General features: G+C 36.1%; 1 protein-coding gene across 2 annotated transcripts in view; it reads right to left on the reverse strand.

Annotated features, from left to right (window-relative positions):
• LOC145263703 (uncharacterized) overlaps positions 1–26433 on the reverse strand; it is a 53856-nt gene that overhangs the window by 14220 nt on the left and 13203 nt on the right. The window contains exon 2 of one of the 2 annotated variants that reach the window (XM_080120653.1): positions 25483–25558. The exons of the other annotated variant lie outside the window; for it this stretch is intronic. The gene's annotated coding sequence lies outside the window, so the exon portion shown is untranslated. The remainder of the gene's footprint in view (positions 1–25482; positions 25559–26433) is intronic. 2 annotated transcript variants of the gene reach the window in all.

Genomic DNA, 26433 nt, shown 5'->3' on the forward strand with positions numbered 1-26433 from the left:
ACTTAAACTAACATACAGCTATTTAATAAAATCGATTTTCCTTAATATATATGCAATTGAGGTAACCTCTTAATCGTATATTTTAAAAGAACCATACTATATATAGAAATAAATGAAATATTAAAATAATGGACCTTTTTTTATATATTAATCAAATTGTGAACAAACAAACAAATAAACAGACAGGAATACGAATATATATATATATATATATATATATATATATATATATATATATATATATATATATATATATATATATATATATTATGGACTCTCCCGTCGATTTAGACTGTGAGGTTCCGCCACAATAATTAAATTGCTCGGAAATCCAAACAGATGATTTGTTTATAGTGGAACTACGTTTATAGTAGAACCATCCACACTTTTTGGTATTGCTGCTAACCTCCATCCATGCAGATGACTGCCACAGAACAGAGTATACAGTAGACCACAGGTTTTTACATCAGAGTTTCCTTCTCCTAGATATATGTCTTAACGAAAACCGGGGGGGGTGCATCTCTCCCAGTTATTTAATGCGCCTCCAGATACCACCCTGGAAATTTCCACGACTCACAACAGTACATACAGCGCCTAACCTTATCAAATGGTTACCCATCTGGTACTGGACAGGCTCAACCTTGCTTAAGCTCGGTGATCTGGCGAGAACCGGTGTGCCAACATGATTGTGCTGTATATATATATATATATATATATATATATATATATATATATATATATATATATATATATATATATTCCTTTCTTTCTCTGTTCGCCCCTCTCATGCTTATTTTAGCAATTAGGAAAAAAAATCGTTGACAAATTATTACATAATAACATGAAAAATCGCTCTAAATGTCAACTCACATTACTCATTCTGCTTATGTTGAGCTCCAAACGAATGTGCCTATCATTTGCCCTTGACAATGCAAAACAAGAATATATCAGCTTTGTGGCAGTGTCTCAGTGTAGTTTTTGAGTTTTACCTAAACATACAGACACACAGACAGATAAGTTTCCTTTATATAATAAATGAGTCACTGTTTACGAAGGCCAAAATCCACTTGGGGATAAGTGTTTCCAGATTATCAGTTAAATGATAAATAAAACTACGAAAGGATTGGAGAGGGTTGGACAAAATTTGATCACTTAAAAAAGAAAAAACACTTAAAACGAAATAAAATTTTGAAATAAAAAAACCTTAAAAACAGTTAAAATGTTAAAAGTATACAGATCGGTAGATAATTAAATTTTACTGCCTTTGGTATAAGTTAATGCATCTCAACACAATGGTACACGGCCTTGAAGGAGCTTTGCCAAGGCACTTTAGATTAGTGACGATATTGAGTGGTTAGGTACTTCCATCTAATACACACAGAGGTAATTTAAATAGTAACTTGTAATGATTAAATTTTACTGCCTTTGGTATAAGTTAATGCAGAGTGAGGATAACAACGTTGCATCAGCACTTGTGAAACCCCGACTCGATGCCTACAAACAACGTTTCTCAATAATTTGGAGGGGGGGGGGCTTGCTCCTTGTTAACCTTGGTATCGAGGCTAACCTGAAATCCTTCACGGGAACATGAAGATTTCAAGTCAAAGAAAAGACAATCAATAGCAGACGATATCAACATCTCCATATTTGTCGCATTCGTCGGGAGGTTCTCTATGACATGGAGGGGTGTATATTATGTACGTGTGTCTAACTCATGCATCGTCTAGTGGTATAAAACTTATGACAACAGATACATTTTAACAACGGACATGTAACAGAAGGGACAATAACAGTTCTCTGAGGTTGTAACAAGGAGGAACATAGCTGGTCTGTCTTTGGTGTTTAGTTTGATTGTTTTGTTTATGGCATATCAACACTTTTAAGGTCATTTAATGATAAATCCAGTAATTTTGGAAAAAGTTTTTATGCTTCAAGTTCTTTATATCTTCAAATATTTATTGGTGGTGTTTGGTTTGGTTGTTTTGTTTTATGGTATATAAACCCATTTCAGTTTATTCAAAGTTGAATTCAGTAATTTTGAAAAAAGAATTATGCTTCAAGTTCTTTATATCTTAAAATATTTATTCATAGTGTTTGGTTTGATTTTTTTGTATGTGTATGCGTTGAGTGTATATACATTTGTATATATGTGTGTTTGTCTCATCTAGTTTTTCTATTGTTTGTTGAATTGATGCATGCATAACACTTACGACAGTGCTGATATATTAACAGATACATTTTTATGGACATGTCACAAAAGGGACAATAATAGTTCTCTGGGGTTGTAACATCAGGCCAATCGGAGGAAAATACCTGGTCTGTTTTTGATCTTGTTTGACGGATCCTTAGAAAAGCTGCAAATAAGATTCACCCCAATGAATCAACAAATCTCGGGTTGTCTTTTCAGCAACTTTATTTACCAATGTTTCCTCATGGGAAAGCTGCCACTGTTTCTAGACTAATGCATTCTGATCCCCTCTACTGGTAGCCATCACCGTCCAACTAGATCTGCTCTTGCTCATTCCCGATTCTTGACTGCACAAATCATATGTCTTTTTTTTTAGAGTTTTTAATCAGATGTGTCTTTTTTTTTAGAGTTTTTAATCATATGTGTCTTTTTTTTAGAGTTTTTAAGTCTAACTAAAGTTTTTTTTAGAGTTTTTTTAATAATATGTCTTTTTTTAGAGTTTTTAACTCTAGCTAAAGTTCACGCCACTTTAAAATAATCTCTACGTAAGACTACGTCAGATTCTAGAAATCAATTTAAGTTCTAATTTTTTACATTCTTTAATTTTAAAACATCTTAACATAAATAATTAATTTTCTCTGTAAATATTTATTTTGCTATGATAACATTCTATTTTTTACAAATATTACAACGATTATAACAATCGTCGACTAGCAATACCTTTGTGTCATTTTTTTAGAATTTTTAAGTCTAACTAAAGATTTTTAGAGTTTTTTTTAATAATATGTCTTTTTTTAGAGTTTTTAACTCTAGCTAAAGTTCACGCCACTTTAAAATAATCTCTACGTAAGACTACGTCAGATTCTAGAAATCAATTTAAGTTCTAATTGTTTTTTTTTACATTCTTTAATTTTAAAACATCTTAACATAAATAATTAATTTTCTCTGTAAATATTTATTTTGCTATGATAACGTTCTATTTTTACGAATATTACAACGATTATAACAATCGTCGACTAGCAATACCTTTGGTGCTGACCTGCTAATATCTAACATATGGTAACTATCAGTGATTTTTACGTGTCCTATGCTGAATCACAACTTACTTAACAACAGCATCAGCAGCAGCAACAGGGAGGTGACAGTGGCTCAGCGGTTAACGGCACAGAATGATAACCTTAGTGAGCCAAGTTCAAACCCAGTTTGTTCAACAGAAACACTTTCACTTAGGAACGTTGGCAACTGCTATGTGGTACTTCTGTAATGTTGTCTTGGAACCAACACATTGTAGCCTCAGTCACAAAGCAAACAAAGAACAGAAAAGAACTTCAACGTGCTCTTTTTGTTGTACAACAACATTTATTTCCTCATTCTCTTGTTACCGCTATTACATCTCTCACATTATCGTTTTCTTGAACGTGCCTTGTAATGTCATCCACACCTTTAACGTGATCTTGAACGTTATCTCTGTCTCTAACATGATCTTCTTTTTAAAGTATTTTTCCCTACCGGTTACGTCATTTTGCATGCATTTGCATATGAGCGTCTGCACTATGTTACACTTCCTGTAAGTATCCGATATCTTTCTAGAAAGAATTCTTAATAGAAAAATATTGGGCAAACAAATTCCAACAAAAATCATCATCAAGAATGATGCTCAACAACACCAGCAACAAAAACAAAAACAAAAACAGCAACAGCAGAAAAAACAACAGCAACAACAACAACAGCAACAAAAACAACAACAGCAACAATAACAACAAAAACAACAACAGCAACAACAACAGCAGAAAAAACAACAGCAACAACAACACCAGCAACAACAACAACGGCAACAACAACAGCAATGACGACAGCAACAACAACAACAGCAACAATGACAAAGCAACAACAGCAACAGCAACAAAAACAACAACAGCGACAACAACAGCAGCAACAACAACAGAAACAACAACAGAAACTTTTGTACATGTCTACACCCTCCCCCCTCTCAAGCGAAGGTCGAACATTAACTCTTATAGCAGCAACAACAACAGCAACAAAAACAATAACAAAAAACAATAACAACAACAAAAAACAACAGCAACAACAACAGCAGCAACAACAACGATAACAACAGCAACGACAACAACAACGACAGCAACAACAAAACCACAACAGCAGCAACAACAACAACAACAACAACAAAACCACAACAGCAACAACAACAACAGCAACAACAACAAAAACAACAACAACAACAATAGCAACAACAACAAAAACAACAACAGAAACAACAATAGCAACAACAACAAAAACAACAACAACAATAATAGCAGTAACAGTCTAAAGTCTACCACCATTACAACATGATGAAAGCAACAATCTACTGTGTGATCAAATCACTGCATGAACAAATTAGAAATATATACAGGGACCATGGAGAGAAACCGAGCCGATGTGACACTCAGCAGACTCAAAAGTTGTCACTACTCAAACCTCAAGTAGATTGGCCACGTTGACGACCAAGTGCACTTAAAGAGAAGAGACGGCTGGGCATGTCTTCTTCAACTCTCCAAAGAATCCATAGCCCGTTGCAATCACCCCTCAACTCAGATACAATGGCGAACGATCCGTTCTTTGTCCTCTCAATATGGGAAAAGTGGACCTCCATTCCCAACCTACCAGACGTCTTTCATTCAATAGCAAAGACATAAGAAATTTCCTAATCGTCTCGTTGATCATTATCATCCTCATCATCATCATTATTATCATCATCATGAGCAGCAGCAGCAAGGAGGTGACGGTGGTTCAGTGGTTAACGGTACGGACTGACAACTTAGGTGTGCAAAGTTCAAATCCCGTTCGTTCCACATAAGCACTTTTACTTAAGGCGTTGGTAACTTCATGTGGTCTCTCCCATAAGTGCCCGATATCTTTCTAGACAGAATTCGGAATAGAAAGATACCGGAGAAACGAATGCCAACAAGAATCATCATGATCTTCTTCTTCTTCTTCTTCTTCAATAACAACACCAACAACAGTAACAGCAGCAATTTAAAGTGCCACGTGTGCAAACGAGAGGCACAGGTTGCTAGAACAATCGGTAGCACTGAGCGGTGTTTATTTGCGTCTCTCAACAAGCAAATTGAATAAATATAACCATTTGAGGTGGGTTGCCGTTTGAAATGTCGGCGTTGGACTTTTGTACATGTCTACACCCTCCCCCCTCTCAAGCGAAGGTCGAACATTAACTCTTACGCACGAATGAATTTCAATTACTACCACAACTGCAAAGAACATTAAAAATTCGACTTGCAGTCTTTCTCACGAGACAGATGTTAGTCTTTCTCTGCTCTATTTTTATTTTTTATGGAAGGTGCACGACTGAACTCTGGTTTCTTCTTAAAAGCCACTCACAGCAAGAATTTGTCTTCCTGCCACAATGGAAAAAGACTTTGCTTTCTTCCTCCGTTTGCCTACCATCAGACAGAATTTCCATGGACAGAGTTTGTTTTCAAGAATTTTTCAGTTATGGAACACATTACCTTGTGACTAAAGTGCAAAATAAGAGGAGAGGGCAAATTTCAGCTTCTAAGAAGAAGAAAAAAGTAAAAAAGTAAAAAAAAACAAAAAAAGAAAGAAAAATAAGAAGATATTATGAACATAATGAAAAAAAAGTAGTTTTCCTTATTCAATCCCGAGCGACGTCGGATCTTCTCGCTCGTTTTGTATAAAATTGATTGTTGCTCTTAAATTTTGGTTGATTAACTTGAAAATATTCTTTTCTTTTATTTTTTTTATTATTTTGGGATTTTGTTAGGCAAAAAATACCATTTTCCTCTTCTTCTTCTTCTTCTTCTTTTATATAAATAAAACAGTAGATGTCTGTGAAAATATTTAACCGATAAACTCTTAAACTACTGGTCACATAACATTGAAATAAACAGGAAATAGTAATCATACACGAACGATGGTTTATAACAAGTAAAATCTTTGTTTGGATTAATGAATAACGCGTATAGAAATGTGTCGGCAAGTTGAAATGTAAAATTTCAACCTGCCGACATATTTTTATTAGTTTTACGCATGCGTAAATTCATTCATAGCTAGAATTGGTTTAATTTTAAACTTTTCTTATCTGTCTGTTGGATTAGTTCAAACGGTAAAGAACAAGGCTGGAGCGCTAAATGTTTTGTTCCAATTTTAGCTGATCACACCCAAGTCATTTTTATTTTTAAACTTTTCAAATCAGTACTATATATTAGGTACAATATAATATTCAATACATAATTGTCTCTGTAATAATAAATATGAAAGCTGCATGAATTAAAATATATTTAAGCATATTTTATGACCGGGCAAGGCTGGGCATCCCCCTGCTAGTGTAGTAAAAAATGGCAGGAACTTTTATCACTAACTCTAAGTCCGAGTGGCAAGGTTGTACAACTACACAAAATTGTCTAAAAACCTTTAAAAAAAAAATAGCGCCTTCCCCCTCCCCAAAATAAAACAATTTGATTTGATCATTTATAATTCAAATAAATAAAAATTTCAAATTATAAAAACCAGTTTGATTTTCTTATGTGTTATATGTCTTATATTTAAAAAAATGGTGAAAGCAAAGTCTTAATTTTCCTACCCACAAAACACACACACACACATTCGACCTAAAATATAATGGGTAACTGTTTTTTTAATAAACACTACTTATCAGTTCTAGATTCTAAAATTGGAAGCCGTAACCAAGTAGGCTTTTTCTTTTTAACCATGTTGATCGTAATATGAGGCTTCTCAGTCTGTCGCTTAACCTCTGGCCATCAGACATTGATAAGGAATTACTAATCTCTGAAGCAAGAACGTCAAAGAATGTTGTGTTCCCTGTACATAGTCTATAATATAAATATCACCTGTCTGTTTAAATGTATGTATATATGTATGTATGTATGTATGTCAGGTCATGTCATATGCTACTGGTACCATGTAACCCAGTACTACCTGCCTCATGGTCGGGTCACCGGCAACTAAACTGGTTCCCCCACCAGACTTGTTTCGTGAGGAGGGTGGCTAGTCTCCGTGAAGGATTAAAAACAAGACCTTCCAAAGGGCGAATGAACCCTTTTTCGGTGTCAACGGCCAACTAGTGTGTGTGTGTGTGTGTGTGTGTGTGTGTGTGTGTGTGTGTGTTGGGGTGGAGAGGGCTCCTGTAAGCCGTGGTGAAGGCAACCTTTCTAGAAGAAGCAAATCTCTGATTTAAAAAACCATAAAGCGGAAGACCAGTACCCGCATTAAGCTGGTCTGCAGTTTAACTTGTTGCTGGTTATCTTGCTCTTGCTTGTTGCTGGATCTCAACATTTTGAACCGAGAGAGACTTAGCTGTCGTACAAAGCTAAGACTTTGTAACATCATCTGTGTATAGATACTCCCTCAGACATTTGTCTATTAAAATGGTCCTGTGGCGATGGAAGTTATTTTTGGGCTCATGGACTTTAAGTGTCTGAGGGAGTGGCACTCGTCTGACAAGACGTTGCAATCATCATGTATGTATGTATGTATGTATGTATGTATGTATGTTTGCCTAAAACTTTCGACAGAGGCGACGGACTTTCATGAGATCAGTATCGTTTTAAAGTCCGACCCTCTGGACGACAAATATCGAAAAATCGGCCAAAAACATTAATTCCTCTACCCTCAACTGGGCACTTTCCTACAGGGAGGAGTCGGTTTTGTTCACCGATATTTTCAAAAGTCATCCCCTCTTTTCGATTGACTAGCTTTAATTTAAACCTATGTCACTTCCAGTTTGGCGATGGGCACAACAGCAAAGACATTATGTTTTTTTTCTCCCCCCCCCCACTTTCTTTTCCTCCATTGCAATACAGGTTCGAGCCTGCTTGCCTATTACCACTTTTTTACCTTTTTCTTTTGCTCAACACACGCCTCCGAACACCCGGGCACCTAGGCTAGTTCTATATAAGTGTGACAGAGTGCGGACGCGCATATGGCAGTTGTATGCAACTGACCGAGTCAGGTGCGAGATGCCGTCATAGCAAGAAAGAAAGAAGAAGATTATAAAAAGAAGAACGTATGCGCAAATTAAAGATCGCGTCAGAGAACAGAGGGGTATTCAAAAGGTATTCATAATCGCATTAAAGAAGGACAGAGATAGACATATCACGCATGGTAGTCGAGGGCAACAGGAAATGTCTGTAAATAAATATCGGTTGTTTCACTAAGGAAAAAAGTGAGTTGAGTTATTCCTTTTCTTATGTTCCTTGCTGCAATGTGGCCGTTACATTTTAACACTTTAACCACATCATTATATTTCAACCACTCGGACCCACACGTTGTCTGATACCGTCACAGGAACAAACAAAGAAGGAAGAACATAAAAAATATGACTCAGCATTTTTTTATAAAGTGCAAACGAAATGCATTTACTCGTGGTTCTTCCAACAATAACGCATTTCATTATCTTTCAGAAGTCTTCACACATACACATACGTTTTACAACAAGCTTTTTAAAAGTCTCTCTCCCCACCACCTCATGCTGGCCTTAGCCAGCACTTTCTTGCCCTGTTGTTTACACATTCATCTTCCCTGACACGTAACTTACTTTTCTTTTTGCTCGACCACATGCTGTCTTTTTTCTGCCTTTCTTTTCTCCTTCTTCACTTGACGTCCGCACGTGCACACTTGCTTAATTTGCATATGTGCTAAGATGGATGCTGCTAATATTTTCGCTAGTCAGCGATCCAATGGTTGCTGCTGATTATCTCACACGTGCGCCATATACACTATGTTACATTGCGATGGAGTCTACAATGTGTTGGTTCCCTACATATTAACGACTTAACACGTATAGACATTTGTAACGTTATATAAGCAAAGTCCACATAAAAAAAGGTGGGTGTAGAATATTCTACTAAAACACTCATATATGGCATAAACATGTTGATCCACCAGTTTGCATTAGATCACCAAAGTTAAGCAATGTGGAGCCTGGTCAGATAGGTAATCATTTGGGAATACTAGGTGCTTTATATCTCCTTCTGAACATGTGGTTGGGAACCACTTGTGAATTTGGTATCCTTTATTGACTATGTTTTATAATTGAAAACCCAACATAGTTTGCCCAGGGTTAATATCACACCAGGTATTACCAGTTCGTTTTACTCATATACAAAGTTCCGAGATAAAAGCATACACCTTTAAGCCTCACCCTTCCCACACACATACATACATACATGCACATTGTTCATATCAGAAAAAAATAGTAAGCTGTTATCCGGAGGCGACAGAGTGTCATCATGGGGGCATTGATATTATTGCTGTCCCCAACCCAAGTGTTAGAAAAGAAAAAAAAGAAAGGAAAAATATAACAGAGGAAATAATTTATCGGTAGAATAGAGGTAAAAGAAGTTGTTCATCAAGGTACACAAAAAACAACAGAAATAGGATTGTTATGTGGCAGTGATTGGCCCAAGGACCAGACAATATGCAACGTTGTGCGGGAACCAACACTTTTGCACACATTGTGATCTCTGTTGCAAAGTGGATAAATAGAAGAAAACTTCAACTCACTTTTCTGTGGTATAATGACATTTATTTCCTGGTTATTATGGCTATGACGTCACTTTATTTCCTCATTATTACAGCTATGACGTCACTCCAAAACAATGGTTGGTTTTATATTAGTTTTTTTTTCACTTTTCAGGTGTCGAATACAGAAGAATGGAAAGTGAGGATCTTTGCTTGTGGTTAATTCTAATCTCCAATTTGGAGACACGTCATCTCCCTCCCAAAAGAGGGGGGCGACTTGTTAAACCGTCTGCTCTTCTTTACGTCCAAATTCCAACTCTATGTCCAGCTAACCTGATCACGTAACAACCATGTCCTTCCAGTCCGCTATTTTTAGAGCTTTCGGTGAAACTTGTTCATTTTCTACCTCAATAATGTTCTGATAACTTTTATCAAAACATATCTTCACATCTCATCTCTTGTTTACCTCGTCAGTTAGATAGATAGATAGATAGATAGATAGATAGATAGATAGATAGATAGACCGACTGACAGATAAATGTGATTTCAAACATTATCTGATTCTGTGTTCCATGTTTCTCTAGTGATCGTCCTCTTCCTTCTTTTTATAGTCTTTCTTTACCAGTGACGTCATTTCACATGCATTTGCATATAGCCGTCCGTACTATGTTACAAATAGAGTTCAAAATATGAACAGTTTTAGGAGCGGCAATAAGTTTTGCAACAGTTTAAGACAATTAGGTCAAGTTTACAAAAAGTTTGCAGTTTAGGTTTGAGGACAGTTTTGAGTTGAGGACAGTTTCAACTTGGAGACAGTTGAACACAAGTTGATGCTTGGAGTCACTCAACATGAACTAACGTCAACTAACCCTAACCTTAACCCTAACCCAGGCGTAGATGTGAACCTTAGTGCTTAGAGGGTTGTTTCCCCACAATGGTGTCGCATACTCACTCAGAGCCTAACTGATATATACAGAATGTGTTGAAATCTTTCATTTCTCTAAAGTTTTTGTTTTGCTTTATTTATTTTTTTTATAATTTTGAACCCGTGCTCATCTCCTTGGTAGTCGCCTATGTGGGAGACAATGATACAGCCAGAAGAGAAGATGAAAGAGAAGAAGACAGCAGAAACAGCGTTAAAACCTGCAGATGTAATGTTGTACACTCTTTTTAATGGTCTCGTTACATTTTAACAGACCCAACATGTTGTAGACTCCATCGCAAAGAAATAGAAGAAAGAACAAAACTCAACACACCTTTTCTTTTTTTTTTATCAAAGCCTTTATATCAGATATTTCCAACAACGCATTTTTTCTAAATATTTAAACAGTTTATTTCTCCTTTTCCAGCTGAGTGTGACTTTTCATCTCTCTCTGTGATGCCACCCACATGTCTCGAACACGTCTTCAGTCTCACTTAGGTTTCAAACATGTCCTTTTCTGCTTCCTTGTATCTCAAACACATCTTTAATCCTCTCCGTCCCAAACACGTCTTGAATACCTTTACGTCTCAAACACTTTTCTCTGAACACCTGCTTTGCCAAACACCTCTTCTCCAAACACCCGTGTTCTTTTATCTCTACGATGACGTCACTTTGCACAGCCTGGTTGGTCGTTTGCATATCTTTATGAAGCTGTTGCTGCGCTGCTATCAGCGTCAGCGGCTTTGTTACACAGAGCACTGCTGAAACAATACCTTCTTGGGATTCAGAGATGGAAGTAATTGCATAAGGAAATTTAATTGCCATTTTAATTAAAAATTACTTACACATTTATTAATTTTTCCTGTGTGATAATTAACAGTTGCTTTAATAATTAAAACTGTCTAACAATTAATGACAATGACAGGTTGTCTGTGAGTGTGGGTGAGGGGGAGTGTAATTAGCCTAATGTTTTCCATGGAAGAATATGGAGAATCTGCAATTTCAGGTTCAAATCCTAACAGATCTATCTGAATGCATATGCACTGTATAAGTCAGGGGAAGTTAGGGTGGTAGCCTTTGATAATGTCTGGCATTAAGGGCTTCTCGTGAAAATTAAATCATACAGTATTTCTGGGTGAATATTTAACATCCCTCCTAGACACGAGAAAAATCCAGGTTGTTCTTGATGGCCGTACGTCCAAACAATATGATATTAATACGAGTGTGCTTCAAGACTTGATCCTTGGATCTTTATTATTCTTGATCTTCATAAACAACTACCTGATAAAATTGTGTCCGAGATGGGTATATTTGCTGATGCCTCTTTGCTCTATCACAAACATGAGAGAAAAACGAATGTACATATATCCAAGGCAATGGCTGAAACCTTAGAAAATGACATCTCATCTGAAATGGAGACAAAAATTGATGGTAACACTTAATGCTAACAAGACTAATCTTCTTCCCTTTAACAATTACAAGAAACCTTCTTGGCCACCAATTGCCATGATTAATAACACTATCTGAACGCTCATCATTATAACTCCTCAGCTTAACATTCATGGGCAACATGAATTGAAACAAATATATCGAAGATATTGCCAAAACTGCTGCAAAAAGGGTGGACTCCCTCTACTGTGCTAGAAAACTATTCACAGTATCCTGTATTTCTACAAAGTTACTATCCGTCCATGCATGGAGGATTGTTACCATATCTGGACTGGTGCATCTATCACTAATTTCTCATTCTTAGACAGGTTTCAAAAAAGGCTCTCAAACCTAATAAGTCTCGCACTATTAACCAAGCTCCAACCTCTGCCTCATCGTCACAATGTTGTATCCCTGTACCTATTTTACAAGTATTTTAATGGAATGTGCTCTGATGAACTCACAGCAATTGTGTCTCCTTGATGTGAATATCTATGACAAATGCGACAAATAGCAAAATCTCACCCCTTCACTGTTGAGATCCCTAAATGCCAGAAAGCCTTCTAATTTAATAGGCCACCATTCGCCCATGTATGGAGTACTGTTGTCACATTTGGGCTGGTGCATCTGCTACTTGTCTCTCACTCCTTGACAGGGTTCAAAAAAGAGTCACCAACCTGATAGGTCTTGAACTGTCATCTAAGCTTCAGCTTCTGTCCCATCGACGAAATGTTGCATCCCTCTGCCTGTTCTACAAGTACTTTATTGGTGAATGCTTTGATGAACTACAAGCACTTGTACCCCCTCGACATGAATACCCCCGACAAACCCGACAAGCAGCTAAATCCCCCCCCTTCACAGTAGAGATCCCAACATGTAAGAAAGCATTCTACTCCAGTAGTTTCTTCCCCAGAACTGCTAGACTTTGGAACTCCTTTCCACGATTCTGCTTTCCCAACTGTACTGATATGCAGAAGTTCAAGAGTAATGTAAACAGGCATCTTGCTACTCATCCCCCTTCATAATACCCCTGCAACTTATGTCCCCGATAGTAGCCCCCTACTTCAAAGTGGCACTGTGCCTTGTTTGGGGTGAAAATTAAATTTTAAAAAAAATAGTTTGTTCCATCAAACTGCTAGACTTTGAAATTCCCTCCCTGATTCCTGCTTCCCTCACTATATCAGTATGCAGAAATTTAAATGTAATGTAAACAGGCATCTTACTGTTCACCTTTCTACATACTGCCTCTGTAGACATGGTCTCAAGTAGTAGTTCCTTACGTCTGAGTATCAGTACACCTGGTTTAGGGTGAATAGAGTAAAAAAAAAACGTGTGACAAGATGATGTGGTGTGGGTAATCAAGGAAGTCATTTAGTGTTGTACTCTGCATGACTAAACACTAAACATAGTCTGAGTTTTATCTTGCTGGACCACAAGTGTCTTGCGAGTTCTGACAAATTGTTTTATCAATAGTTCTCTGACCACGTTGTGAATTCAAAGATCCGCAAAATTCTGGTATTAACGCCTCTCTGATCTAGAACTTGAGGTAGTGGAGGTTGTAAGCGTCATTTCGGTATTATTTCCCTTCTTATGTCAGAGAAAGTTTTTGTCATGGTTCTAAAGGAAAAGAATGAGTCTGCAAGCTGAAACATAAATTAAATAAAACATTTTCAGCTTAGAAAAATATCCGAGCCAAGATCTGAGAATCCCTTAACTCTTTGGGATCATGGGGGCACTGCATTTTCATGTAGTGTATCTTGAGAAAGAATAGTCTGGCAGTACCCACCTCTCCCCAAGCTTAGAAAAATATAATTATTTTTATACCAGTCACAGCTGGCAAGTCATTTTATCAGCTAAATGCTGCTATATTATTTCCATGTATGACTATGTTATAGTAATCGATAAAATTAAGTTATTCGTTATTCAAAAACATCACCCTTTCCAGTCCATTCCATTCCATACTGCAATATACATATGCAGGTATGCAGGGGAGATAAAATCTTTCTCTGAACTATGAAAAAGAGTGGTTGTATTTTATACAGCTCTCCCCACCCCTACCATGGGAATGGATTAGGGTAAAACCCTGGGAATATTATTAGTGATGGGACGATTCCAACATTTTTCTTGATTCTGATTCAATTACTGATTTTGTTCTAAATTCCCGATTTGGATGTAATTACTGATTCCAATTCTGATTCTAAAATCGTCTAATCGCCTGAAAAGGTAGAATTTCATTTACTTTTTATTTGGGAATATTTAGCAAAGAGTTATCATTTATGTTTAAATATAATTTTCTTTGTAATTTACAAACGTTTTTCCCTTTACGTATTGTATTCAAGATTTTAATAAATTCATTGGCAAATTATAACCTATTTTTCACTAGTGCATTTTTTTTCTTATTTATGCACCTGTGCCATTTATGTGTATTAAGGCCTACTCATTGTGGAAAGCTATCAATATGCCAAGTGTAGCAGCTCACCTGTGTTGACTTTTATGCATTTGCCAACCTTAGTTATTTCAAAACAGGGCCGACTTTTTCTCTTTTAACTGATAACTGGTAATGTGTAAACGCAGTGATCTAGAAAAAAAAATGGCCGCTGAGTTTGAGTTTTATGTAAAATCTGAAACTGAAAGAAATACTTACTCTACGGATAAATTATAAAGATAATTGTTCATAAGGAATGTTTTTCCCCCGTATTGAACAACGAAATCCATCTTTTGAACTTTTCCATTTCCAACCATGAATTGACTGCAAATAACGGATGGTAAATTACTGATTTAACACCTCCAAGATTTCTTGGCACTCTATTGAATCATTGTGAAATTGCCAGACAACTTCATGATAAGTTGGAATGGTGTTATTTCTTTAGTCCATATGAAATCATTGTCATAGATATCATTTACAAGACTTGTTGGACGCATTTTAGGAACTCATTTTCTTTCAAAGCTATTGTGTCTACAGATTTCCCTGATAACCATAATAATATGCTCCAACATTAAGTCAGTCCATGAACAATACTTGGGCCATGTTCCAACATTATTGGTTTTAAAAAAATGGCTGTAAATGTAATGAATTATTAAATCAATCAATTCATTGTGCCACATACGTATTCCACACTGTTTTTTTTTTTTTTACTTGGTAGTTACTACTTATCAAGGCCCGACGACGACTCGAGGATAAGTGGTTGTAGCTAGTCGAGTGTTTTCGCGAGGATAGGCTCGCAACGTCTCTTCTCCCACAGAAGAGACGTTGCAAGCCTATCCTTGTTTTATCGTTATTTCCATGGCAGGTGCTCGTCTGAACTCCAATCTCTGGTCCCCCCTCGCCAATCTTTCACAAAAAACACCCGTCTAGCCGAATCCACTGTGGAAAATTTACCCCACTCTTTATCTGTGCCTAAATCAAAACGTGGATTCCATGAACAAAGCTTCTTTCTTAGAACTGCACGCCTGTGGAACTCTGTTCCGTCTGCCTGCTTCCCACCGGACTACAACTTGGATGTCTTCAAGTCCAATGTTAACAAATTCCTAATGAACCGCCCCCTTAAGTAAACACTTCATCAAATCTCCACACTAACGTAATGTACTTGCAATAACCCTTATCCCTGAGTGGCTTCCGGGCCTTGATAATATCACTGTGTAAAAAAAAAAAAAAAAAAAAAGTTTGGCAAGGGGAGGACGATCGATTGGAGTTCAGATTCTCATATCTTTATAAACCTTTTAACAAACAACCTGAAGACAGCAAAGGATGGTGTCTAGTAGGAATTCAAGAGACGGTAACACATATAATTGAGATGTTTTGTTTTTAATCTTAGATTCAAGTACTAGGATATCTCTAGGTTTTGCTGTTTGACAAGAAGATCGAGGAGAATGTTAATTGTAAGATGTATCGTCAAAGTCAGTGAACATCTTTCTCCTCGGAAATGAGCAAAAAGGTGAGGGAAGATGAGCGTGTGGTGTAGTTATCTATCCGTAATAAAAGACCATAGTGCTTCAACGTTTGTTCGTTGGAATGGTTAATCGGCAAAGAGAAAACTAATGCTGAACACTTCAACTCAGGAGAAGGCTGCCGTCTTTATTTCTTTAAACTCATATGAAACTACGTGTGTGGACTAAACCTACAAACTTTACTTTCTTGACCCCATGTGGAAACACGAACTAAAAAAAAGAAGAAAAAGAAAAAAACGTTTTAAATAAAGTTTTGTAAAATTAGTTCACAGTTGCATATTCGGTGGTGTTTAAGGGGTTAGGGTTGGGGTTGGGGTCATGTGTCTATTTGATATTTAAAGAATGGTTGTTCAATAATAACAACTATTTTAATTAAGAGGTACTTTTCCTGTTTTGTAAAACGTTTCTTTGTCCCGCTTATCAGCTCTTTTAATTATATATCTTGGCAAGACTCCATTGTACAACTTTTTTTCCCCTGCAATCAATAAACAAATCCCTGGTGAAAATTTCCGCCTCGGCACGAGAGCCACGTTCTATTAATAAACCAATCAATGAGAATGTTATTTCATTTTTTTTTTTTTTTTTTCAGCGATTAAATATTAAACAGGAAGTCGTATAATAAAGATGCGTCCGTTCAGTCTGCAGCGTTTGAAACTTAAGTGTGACAGACAAAAAAAAAAAAATGTTATATCAAATTTAAGCATGACAAACTAAAAAATGTTAATTCAAACTTCAGTATGACAGACCCAAAAAATATTCTAAATTTAAGCATGACAAACCAAAAAATGCTATATCAAACTTCAGTGTGACAGACCAAGAAATGTTATTCCAAATGTAAGCATGACAGACTAAAAAAGGCCAATTTCAAACATAAATATCGACAGATGAACGAAAATGTTGTTATTTCGAACTTGGGCATGACAGACCAACGAAAATGTTGTTATTTCGAACTTGGACATGACAGACCTACGAAAATATTACTTCAACCTTAAATATGACAGACCAACGAAAGTGTTATTTCAAACTTAAATTTGATAGACTAACAAAAATGTTATTTATTTATTTTTATTTTTTTACTTTTTTCATCCCAAACAAGTCATATTGCCACTTGAAATGTACGTGGTTACTATTTAAAATCATATCTAACAGGTGACTGTGGAGAGTTGAGCATCAAGATGTCTGTTCACATTACATTTAAGCTTCAGCAGGTTAGTACAGTCAGAGAAGTATGAAACAGGAAAGGAATTCCAAAGTCTAGCAGTTCTATTAAAGTAGAAGATTTTTCCAGCATCTAAGGACCTCAACAATGAAGGGGTGAGATTTTGCTGCTTTTCACGTTAGTTGGGAGTATGTAGGTCAAGGAAACATAAGTGCTATGAATTCATCAGAGCACATTCCATTAAAGTACTTATAAAGCAGAAACAGGAATGCGACATTGCTATGATGGGTTGAGTTTCAAACTTGAAAGTGACAGTCAGCCCAACAGACAGAGCTTCTTTTGGCGATGCATGGACATATCGAAAATAAAACATGTTCAAACAATCTGAGTGTTTAGAAATGTCAAACTAAAGTATCACAGACTATTATGCAACAATATTGGGTATAGGTACATGTAAATAATGTTAAAAACGGAATCCTTCACGTAAAATTATATAAACAAGAAAATCGGAAAATTCCATCAGAAGTTCAAAGATTAGAATTAGGGCATTAGTATTCAGGATGTTGCATGACAGACGGGCAGTTTCCAGTGACACCTAACAGAAAAGCTGATAAAATTTTTCTCTGAACTATGAAAAAAAAAATAGCGGTTGTGTTTTAGACAGCTGCCACCCCCCTACCATGGGCATGGATTAAGGTAAAACCCTGGGATTATTATTAGTGATGGGACGATTCCAACATTTTTCTTGATTCCGATTCAATTACTGATTTTGTTCTAAATTCTCGATTTGGATGTAATTACTGATTCCAATTCTGATTCTAAAATCGTCTCATCGCCTAAAAAGGTAGAATTTCATTTACTTTTTTATTTGGGGATATTTAGCAAAGAGTTATCATTTATGTTTAAATGTAAATATAATTTTCTTTTTAATTTACAAACGTTTTCCCTTTATGTATTGTATTCAAGATTTAATAAATTCATTGGCAAATTTTAACCTCTATTTTTCACTAGAGCATTTTTTCTTATTTACGCAACTGTGCCATTTTTCAGTGCCATTTTACCTAACTTCATTATTGTTATATTATGAGTCGGTTGTAGAGAAACGTATGTATAATTTTCAGTTACACTTTTACCAAATACGTATGGATGTATATTTTTAATAATTCAACAACTCACTCAATTTATGAAAACAACTGTCTTTGTTTTGATTATGTACCATCTAACATTTGTGTGGTGACGGATAAATAGAAAATAGGTGTCAATACTTGGGATTAATCTACTGAAACTATAATCAAAAATACCTGTGTCAAATTAAAATTTTAGATTAAGAAAATAATGTAAAAAGTCTAAAACTTATGTAAACAAAAGTCGCATTGCTTCTTTGTTTATTCAAAGTTACCTCTTTTTTTTTCATTTAAAGGAATTCGTTAATAATCGTAAAAGTTATCGATTAGCTCATTGTGGTTCTTAATATTTGGTCTGTAAAACATATCAAAGCATTAAACTAATCTCATCGGAAAATTTCCCCTGTGTTTTTAATTACCTAAGAAAAGCCACATTATTTCCAGTACGTGCATGATTGCCTGGACTGTTATAGACATGGACTTCTCACAATCCAATTTAAGCTCAAACTTGTGTATCATCCAGCCTTTGTATGGAGACGGTTAAATACAAAAGAGGTGCTAATACATGGGCAGATGCTAATCTACTAAGATTATAAATAAAAATACCCGTGCCAAATTAAAATTTTAGACAAATAAAAAAAAAAAATGTAACCAATCCAAAACTTATGTAAACAAAATTTTATTTTGTTTATTTATTTTAGTTTATTCAAAGTTATCTTTCTCTTCATTTTTAGGCATTCAGTAATAATCGTAAAAGTTATCAATTAGCTCATTCTGGTTCTTTATTATTTTGTGTTTAAAACATATAAAAGTATTAGACTGTGGAGATGGTCTTGGTTCATCATTTCAAACACATTTTCTGAAATTTTGAGGTGAGAATTGATAATTCGTATTATTTGGATAATTCAGACTACTGTTCTCATCTTGAGTGTTTTTCTCACAACGTTTTGGCTCTTCTCATATAATAGGACGACCATAAACAGACTGGTAGTTGTGGCCAGGGCAATATATAGAATATCTTCTTTCTTAGAACTGCACACCTGTGAAAGTCTCTTCCATTTACCTGCTTTCCAGCTGACTATAATATGGGCGTCTTCAAGTCCAATGTAAACAAGTTCTTGATGAGCTGTTCCCCTTAAGTAATCCAATTTACCAAATTTCCACTACTAATGATTACTATGATATTGTCCCATTGACTACTGTACACTCTTTAACCCTTATCCTCGAGTGGCCTCTGAGCCTTGATAAGTGGTGACTCCTATGTAAAAAAAATAATAATAAAAATTAAAGCGCATTATTTAAAGATTAGAAGCTATTAGCACGAGCAGATTGTTTGTTGTTTATCTATAAAAAAAGTGGCATAACAAATTAGAGGAACAGGTCAAACAAGAAAAGCAGTCATTGATATGGCGTAATGTGGATCACTACCCTCGTTCTTAGGATGATTAATGATGATATGACTTCAACCATGGAAAACCATGGTGACTGAATAAAACCCATTTGTCCAGAAAGAAATGAGACTTGCGTTTGTTGCTATTTATTGAGAGAGCTTTTATTCCAGATGCAATGAACAGCAGGACACAAACCACTCGGGCCATAACCAAGAAACATGAGAGCAAGCTATAAAAGGTACTTCGTTTTTATAAAACCCCCAATGTTAAAATGGTTTGGATTACTGTTAAGGGTATGACCCTAATGATTACGACGATCTTACTTATAACTTACGGTTAGGGCAATCAACCAATTAGAAGCCTTCAAATTTATTAGAAAAAATAGAGAATTTTGGATTCAATTCAGTTCACTGTCAACCTCTGTCTTGAAACGACTAAATTGTGACTACATTGATTCTTCACCACCATCTTTATTATTAAGAATTACCCAACACTTGAGATCGTGACTGCATCGATTCTTCACTGATTTGATTTACTGCCGCCATCTTTGTTCAACATAATGTCTCAACACTTTACACCCAAAATGGTTGATGTGCCATAATTGGTAACATTGACGCAATGTTACACTGACCTTTTTCAGGTGTATCTTGTCAAACTCAGAAATCTTTCTGTTGAACTTGGGAATCTGCACAGAATTTCGAACAAAACTCATTATTTAATCCACGAGAGATAGCATGGTTCTATTACATCAGCCATGAAATCTTAAGTAATTTGAAATTGTATTCTTAGTATCACCTGCACTGAGAATTGAACCTTCAACCTTCAGAAGAGTATGACTTAGAACTGAATTTTATTTACTATTTTTATCCATTACACCATGGGTCCTTGCGGCAAAATACACCTGAAGAAGGTCGGAGGTTACATCAATCGAAACGTTGTGAGAATAACACTCATGATGAGAACAGGAGTTCAAATAATCTAAATAATGCATAGTTTCTAATTACATCCAGCAACTGCTTTATAAATGTCTACAATGACTTTAATATTGGTGAATGTTAATCTGACTAATACAAATAGGAAAACCGACATGAACATGAAAGTGGGGGTGCTGCCAATTACGTTCTCACTCTTCTCATAGTTTAGAAATGTCCAAGGAGAGGGACAGACCGGTTATTTTTAGGTCAGACATGATGATAATAGGCTACACAATTTTACTCACATTTTTATTTGTTTTCTTCTTTCAACCGGGGCTACTTTGACATTGAAGGAGACTATGATAATACTACACCCCTGTTTACTTACCTTCTCCACCACTGCAAAGTTATACATAAGGTCGACTTTAAATGGCAAGAAACTCTAGCTCCCCAAAGAAGGAGATTTGGATTAAGACAAAACAAAAATTGTCTCAATCTTAAAGTATTTCTCCTTCACTGACTGAAGTTTGATTGCTTTGTTTTACGGCATATCAACCCTTTTCAAGTTTCAGAATTATTTAATGCCGAATACAGTAATCCTGACGTTTCTGAATTTTTGAGATGAAGATTGGTTATATGTATTATTATTCATCAGACTACTGTTCTCATCTTGAGTGTGATTTTCACAACGTTTCGGTCGATATAACCTCCGACCTTCTTCAAGTGTATCTTGTCGAACTCGGGAATGTTTCTGTCGAACTCTGGAATTTGGATATAGAATTTGGTATTCAATACGATATGGGAACCAGTAATTATAAACAATAGATAATATATATAAGTAATAAAAAAAAAAAAAAAAACATTAATATATACAAGTAATAAGTATAGAGATAGATATATATTAATATATAGTAATAATTAGTAAGAAATGGTGATATTTACAACTAGAAATACAAAAGTAGGTTTAAGGCTCCTAAAATTTGTACTAGAATTGTCCGCAAGGACCCGTGGCGCAGTGGTTAGAGTACTGGGAAAAATTAATTGTAAAAGTGACCTTCTCCTGAAGGTTGAAGGTTCAATCCTCCATGTGGGCGACCGAAATATGCATTTGCGAATTACTTAGGACCTCTATCCAGTCATGCTACCCCTGCTCGAAATTCCGTCCAAATTCCCGAGTTCGACAGAAACATTCCTGAGTTCAACAAGATACACCTGAAGAAGGTCGGAGGCTAAATCACACTCAGGATGAGTTTTGAAAAGGGGAAAGAAAAAGAACAGCAACATCAATTTCCGGTGCATTTTAAGATAGGAAGCATCAGGACACTGACTTAGGACACAAAAATATAAAGTGTAGTATGAGAACAAATACTACACTTTGTGGCATAAGAATAGGATCCTCAATCTTTCTGACTTCCTGTCAAGATTTGTCTCGGCCAAAGAAATCCGCCACCTGTATATTTTAGGTCAGTAAATAACGTTATCAAAAATATTTTGTTATATTGCAAATTTGGAGTTGTGTCTTTATATTTTTTAAAATAAATATTTTATAATGCTGTTTACAAAAAAAAATAAATAAATAATAAAGAATTTATTTTGTTAATGGAAATATTTTTTTAACAAATAGCATTATTTTTTTTATTTAAAAAAAATAATGAATTTTTTTGTTATTTATGAAAATATATTGTTTTTAAAATATTCAGTGCTTCGTTGTGTACACATAAAACTTTTGCAATTGTGCATTTTAGTTATTGCGGATAATTTTTTAATATTCATTTCTGAACAGCTCCACTCTGAACAGGGGGAAGCCATTCAAAATATTAAAATCAATTTTAACCTGGAGAAAAAGTTCAATTCTCACACTTGAGAATCAGGTAACAAATCGAGGATAAGCTCTGAAACAGAATATGGCAATAGCTAGTTTGCGAGAAGAAACACGACAAGTATGTGCAATATTTAAAGCAATTTTACTTGGTGAACAAATGGATGACACAAGAAAAAGTTAATTGTATAGAAAGGAAGATTTTGCGAAAATCGTGTTCTGCGAGAACTCATCTGGAGTTGAAAGTTCAAATGACGTGTGCGTCCCTCAATTCTGGCTCTTGTATTGGACATGGTGGCAATCCAGCAGGAATTTAGTCATAAATGATAGCTAATTTGTAAATGCCGTCTTGGATTTGTCACAAATAATCTTCGGTTTAGTCTGGTAGCATCAGGGCACTGACTTAGGAATAATGGTGGGAAGGGGACTGAGTTTCTGTGACTGCTGTCTTGAGCATGTGTCACCGAGTCTCAGCTGCGTCCTGCTGCTGGCTCAAAAAAAAAAAATAACTCATGTGACGGTTTTTATAAGCTACCTCATGAAACTCCCTAAAGCAGCAGAAACCGGAAATCCTTCCAACCGAAATGGTCAAGGAAATGACTCATCAATGAGGAAGTAGTGGGGAAAGGGGCATAAATTCTAATAAAGATCTTAAAGTTTTTCAAAGGATTTCTCGGAATATGTTTAACATACAAATGAATGACTTTTTTTTTTCAAACCAACTTTTTAATGAACAGTTTCTCTAAGAAAAAAAAATTCTGAAACAAATGAAAATTGTTGTTATATGAAAATGTATGACTTAAAAAAAATACAGAGCTTTTTTTTTTTTTACAGAATTAAACTTTCGTAATAAACAAAAATAATCATCAAAATTTATAAATAGTTTTGAACAGTCATTATTGGAAAGTGTATGACGTTTTTTGTGATCTTTGTGATCTTGAATTATCTCCCCTTGTTCCGAATGGAGTTCTTCAAAAATGAATAAAATGTTTATAATAACAAAAATGTACAAGTGGCAAAATATTTCTGTCTTTAATTTAAAAGAGTGACGTGTAAATGAGGTGCAGAAGAATGGTGAAAGGGAGAGATAATCAATTAAAACAACTAGAACTTGTCAAATTTGATTTCTCTAAATATGAACGTAAACGATAAAATAACACTTTTTTCACATGTTTCATTCTGTTTTCTTTTATTTGATGTATCAAAACAGTGAACTGATGGAAATCACTAGTCAGAACAAAAGAAGCAGGGAATGCGAGGTGTCTTCAATAAGTTCCCAAACTTTTGTGCAGGCATTCAAAATTGTTGTAGACTCTTGAAAATTCAGTATGTTATTGCTATACATGTTTTTTTTTTTTGTTTTTTTTATTCAATTTTCACCCCAAACAAGACACAGTGCCACTTTGAAGCAGGGGGGCTATTATCAGGGACTTAATTAGCAGGGTCATTATGAAGGGAGATGAGTAGAAAGATGTTTGTTAACATTACACTTGAACTTCTGCATATCAGTGCAGTTGGGAAAGCAGAACCCCGGAAGAGAGTTCCAAAGATCCACAGTTCTGGGGAAGAAACTATTGGAGTAAAAGGCTTTCTTGCACCTAGGGATCTCTACTGTAAAGGGATGAGACTTAGTAGCTTGTCGGGTTTGTTGGGTTTGTCGGGGGTAGTTACGTCGGGGAGGTAAAAGTGTTTGCAGTTCGTCAGAGCATTCACCATTAAAGTATTTGTAGAACAGGCAGAGGGATGCAATATCTCGTCGATGGGACAGAGGCTGAAATGACTGACCAGTTTTTATGATTTCAGGTTCAAATGAACAGCTACAGTAGGAATTAGAAATCACAGCTGGTAAATCTTAAAAATACAATCTGCACGTGATGACACTTTAGAAAAACGATATGCAATAAAATTCTGTTTTAAACTTGGAAAAATGCTACAGAAACGTATAGAATGCTTCAAACTGCTTTTAGACCATCTTGCATGAATTGAGCATCAGTTTTTTGAGTACCACAAGAGATTCAAAAAAAGCAGGGAATCTGTGAAGGATGATGAGAGGTGTGGGAGGAGTAAGGAAGTCAGAACACCAGAGTTGATTGGCCAAATAAAAAATTTTATGGATAAGAACCGTCGTGTGTCTATAGAGACAATAAGTGCATAGTTTGATATCAGTGTGGGAACTGTACACATAATTATTTGTAAGGAACTGAAGATGTGGAAGATTTGAGCAAGGGTGCTCAGAGAAGATCAAAAAGAACGATGTCATAATAGCAGGGAGATGGTTGAGCTGATCAATTCAGATCCTGCAGTTCTTGATACTCTGGTGACTTGCAATGAAAGTTGGATCAACTGCTATGACCCAGAGACCAAGAGGCAGAGTTCCCAGCAGAAGCATGTTGGCTCTCCCAGACCCAAGAAGGCCAGACAGAGCAAATCCACCCAGGAACTTATGATGATCCCCTTTTTTGACAGCACGGACATGATCTACATACACTGGGTTCCCATTAGACAGACAGTTAACAAGGAATACTCTGTTGAGGTTTTAAGGGAGTTCAGGAAGAGATTCTGTCAGAAAAGGCCAGCATTCTTCAAATCAGGTCAGTGGCATTTCCACCAGGACAATGCATCACAACTCTATTTTTGTCACAGACTATTTGATGGGCATCAAGATAGTTCCTCACTCTCCCTGTAGTCCAGACTTTGCTCCCTGTGACTTTTGGTTATTCCCTAAGCTCAAGGAAAACCTTAGAGGCTGTCGTTATGAGACAATTGAGGAGATGAGAGAGCCTGTGGCCAGAGTTATTGACATGCTCACACAGAAGGACTTTCATAGGGCCTTCCAGAAGTTATTGTCACGGTAAAACAAGTGCATTGCAGCTGGAGGAGATTACTTTGGAGTGAGCTAGCGTTTCATGTCTGTACTATCAATAAAAGTGCTCATACGAAAAAAGTCTGGAAACTTATTGAAAGCACCTCAAAACTGAATAATATTTTAACATGTATTTTGTGTGATTAAAATATATAGAAAAACAAATGTCGATCAACTCAGCTTTAATATAATTGTAAATACGCACAGGTATAGCAGTCACAAACGTTAATATCTGTTTCGTCCGACAGCAAGAAGCCCTAGTGTTATGGTCCTGTAAGAATCTGGAAGAAAGACACAACTCTGTAATTAATGGAAACAAAATATATTAAACCGTATAGCAAATACAAAATATAAAGAGTGTGGTTATACATCGGTCCAACTGCCTAGAGTGAATGACGTACATAACTTGTTTTGTTTTTTGTTTTTGTTTTTTTACACAGTGGTCACCACTTATCAAGGCCCGGAAGCCACTCAGGGATAAGGGTTATTGCAAGTACATTACGTTAGTGTGGAGATTTGATGAAGTGTTTACTTAAGGGGGCGGTTCATTAGGAATTTGTTAACATTGGACTTGAAGACATCCAAGTTGTAGTCTGGTGGGAAGCAGGCAGATGGAACAGAGTTCCACAGGCGTGCAGTTCTAAGAAAGAAGCTTTGTTAATGGAATCCACATTTTGATTTAGGCACAGATAAAGAGTGGGGGAAATTTTCACAGTGGATTCAGCTAGACGGGTGTTTTTCGTGAAAGATTGGTGAGGGGAGACCAGAGATTGGAGTTCAGACGAGCACCTGCCATGGAAATAACGATAAAACAAGGATAGGCTCGCAACGTCTCTTCTGTGGGAGAGAGGTTGCAGGGAAGAGAAAAGGGCATCCCCCCACTAAGCCGCGAAGTCTATTTTGTACTCTGTCAAGGCAGGATAGGCTGTTTTTAGAAGCTCCTGCCCAGATATGGTAGCAGTATTCCATCCTTGGACGTACTTGGCTTTTATATAGATAGAGAATTGCATCAGCAGTGAGATATCTTCTGGAGCGGTAGAAGGATCCCACCATCTTTCCAGCAACCTTGGCAACAGACTTGATGTACGTGTTCCATTTCAGATCAGGAGTAAAGGTCAACCCCAGAAGCTTGTCAAAACACGGGGCCTCTCCCAGA

This window comes from Euprymna scolopes, chromosome 39 (genome assembly GCF_053919585.1).
Source record: "Euprymna scolopes isolate OS-2025 chromosome 39, ASM5391958v1, whole genome shotgun sequence".
Taxonomy (NCBI): domain Eukaryota; kingdom Metazoa; phylum Mollusca; class Cephalopoda; order Sepiida; family Sepiolidae; genus Euprymna; species Euprymna scolopes.